Here is a 3263-nt window from a genome sequence, read left to right as displayed (position 1 = left end):
AGAGGCAGGCTTCCCTTTTTCCATTGGAGTATCAACAATTTGCTCTTGTTTATCACCGTTATGGGAAGTGATTGCTTGCGGTTTTTCAGTTTTAGGAGGGCTTTCCGAACGCTGTTCGAGTTCTCTTTCGAGGAAGAAGGTGGCAGAGGCTGATCATTAGAGGGTTGCATGTCTGTGACATCCTCTATGGTGACATCCTTTGGATTAGGGACTGTTTTATCAGCAGTTTCTATGAGGGCAATCTTTTCTTTGATCTTCTTCGGTTGCTTGGTATCATTTGGTTTAACCTTTTCGGGCACATCTATGGTTCTTGTCCTCAGCTTATACTATTTGTGGACCTCATAAATAGCTGAATCATAACCCTATTTAAAGTCAAAAGACTCACCAGATTTAGTTTGAAATTGATTAAATTCATGCTCATCTTGGTCTTGTTGGGTTAGGAAAATTTGTTGCTCAGCCTTCAAATCCACTAAGTTCATGTGAGTGTCCTCTATGGGCTCACTAGATGTAGATGCTTCAGCATAATTTTCATGAAAAGGGGAACTTACATCATGGTCTGGGCTAGACCTACCAACATTTGTGTTCTGAGTTTTTCGGAAATTTGGGTTCCTTATGGTATTAGGTTGTTGTCCTTCCCATGATGATTTCCTCTCAACACTCTCTACTCTGTCTCCCAGCCTGTGCATGCCACTGATAATAGCATCCAGCTTTTGGTCTAAGGCTGAGGGTTCTTCCTTAAAGGTGGTTCTTCTCTCAGTTCTAGCTCTGTTTCTTTTGGCAATTAGATTTTCCTCTACGCTAACAACAACATTTTGCATGTCTGAAAGGGTTTGAGGGGCTCTTTCCCTTAACTGATAAGCCATTTTAGTATCAAAACCATCAGGGAATTTATACAAAGCAAGATCAGGTGGAGGTCTTAAGTTCTGTGGTATTGCATTATAAACATTATTAAATCTTGCACAATAGTCCAAGACAGACTCTTGAGGGCCTCTTTTGATGGTGTCATATTCAGATAATATGTGCAAGGGGTCTTTCTTTTTCTCCCATTTGTTGATAAATGAATGGTATAAGGCTTCTGGGTCTGCTATGGAATTGGCTGTGAGTGCTCTAAACCATGTCCTGACATCACCTGTCAAGCTTTGGACGAAAATCTTCATTCTCACGCTATCATCATCTATCTCGTAGTTCAAAAAAGTTTTTCATCTTCTTGGTATGCTGAAGGGCTGTGAAAGAACCAGTTCCATCAAAATATGTGATTTTAGTTTGATAATCCTGAGGCATAGCCCCAAGATTTGCAGGTAATTGCAGGGGTGCATATCTATTATCCATATTCACAGGGATAAGTGGAACAACAGGAACAGCTGGAACAACGGTAACAACAGTGGTCGTAGTGGTAGTATGTGCAGTGAATGGAGGTGTGGAAGGAGTGCTTTGAGTGGTGGATGATGAGCAAGGGGAAGTAGGGGTTGAACGAAATAAAACTTTGACAGGGGTTGGAACACAGCTTGGCTGAATTGTTTCAGGGCTAGAATCAACAAAATCTTCTCTTCGCTCTAGTTTCCTGAGGTTCCTTGGGATTAAATTCAGATTTTCAAAAGCAGCTGGAGGATTTGGTCTGGGTTTGACCTTGTATAACGAGTTTTCATCTTTGGAGCTAGCTTCCAAACTTGTTTTGGTATTTTCTGTGAATGTTTTTAGAATTAGCAAGGAACTGATCAAATTTTGGAATAGCTATCTACAACTTAAAACTAGCATGAAGATTGACTGAAGCAGCTTTTATTTACTCCTGTAAATGCAAAGCAAGAACAGTTTCAAAGGCTCCCTGGCTGACATTCAGGCTTCATCTGTAGTTTTAAGGAATATACAGCAATTGGAAAATTCATTGGTCCCCAGTGGAGTCGCCATTATGTTATCACTCAGGTTGTTCCCTTTGACTCCCAAGGGAATACGGCGAGGTAACCACAAACCAATCTTTGGACTGCAGGTCCTAGCCTACCTACAATCAGAGAGGGCTCTCTCTTTATGATTTAGCTTTGTTGATGATGATTTTAGGCTAGTTATTGAGTTCAAGGGGTTTTGTTTAAGTTTTGGTGGGAAGGATGATGCTTTCAAGTAGAGAGGTAGGTATAGTATGAGAGTTTCAAACCATTGGGCATGGAGTCAAGGATTAGGACTATCGGTGCGTTTTCTTGGTCACAAGAGGAATATGGAGCAAGAAAGCTACACATGAAACAACTTTCAAGCTAAATGGAGATGGATTGAAGGCTAAGGAATGAGAGGCAATTAAGAATCTCTCTTTCAGCTTAACAGAGGGAAGGTGAATGAGCTCTATCTAGGAGCAGTAAAGAATTCCTAGATAACTGTCAAACATGAGTGAATTAGGGTAAATATGAGCCAAAGGGAATTCATATATATTACCAATTCAGATGAAAACATAAAGAAACAACAGAAATTGAGCATAGAGTGCAGCCGAGCAAGTTCAAAGCTAATCTTTCTTTCTGCTATTTAGATGGTATACACGTATAATATGAGCATATATCAATGAAAACAGAGGTAAGAGGCACTTATTGAGTCATGTTGCAGCACAAGAATTCCACATTCAATTCTTCAAAACATTAATACACAACACACAGTCCATCCTCCAAGCTTTCAGCAGTCTTTGATTAAGGAAAATATCATGTATACAGAGTGAGTCTCTCTCGGAGCTATACAACCAGCCAACCCTTAATACATAGCTGAGGGTGGTATTTATAAGCAAAATATCTACAAAACAAATCATAAAAGATCTAAAGAAATAACTGCGATTAACCTAACATCTATTGAAATAAATGCAACAAATATCTATCTAATGCGCTGGGCAACCGCCTCAAAAATGAGCTGAAATCTGTCCTGGTGGCTCTGTGCTATTCATTTAGCCATAACTACGCATTGGTCTCTGATCCATTGCTGTTCGGTGGCTTTAAATGCTTTAACTGTGATCGGAGAGCTTTGATGGGCTATCACTGCTTTCTTTGACTTTGTTGGAGGCCATTCAATGTTCACCTGCTTTGGGAAATAAAGATTTCCATTAAAAACATTTAACTGATACTCTTTGCCACTTCCTTGACATGCTTTGGCACTAAATGTGCGCCTTTTCTCACCGCTGATACTCTTTAAATTGTCCCATCGACCTTTTATGGTTGCTGTTTGGCCCTCTGTTGCTTTAAGAACTATTTTGCCCCTTTTCTGAATCCTGCGTGAAGAAATCCTTGACATTTTGCGAA

Source organism: Pinus tabuliformis, chromosome 9 (genome assembly GCF_031772625.1).
Source record: "Pinus tabuliformis cultivar Carrire ecotype Pingquan chromosome 9, CPIR1, whole genome shotgun sequence".
NCBI classification, from domain to species: domain Eukaryota; kingdom Viridiplantae; phylum Streptophyta; class Pinopsida; order Pinales; family Pinaceae; genus Pinus; species Pinus tabuliformis.
This window is presented reverse-complemented; position numbering follows the sequence as displayed.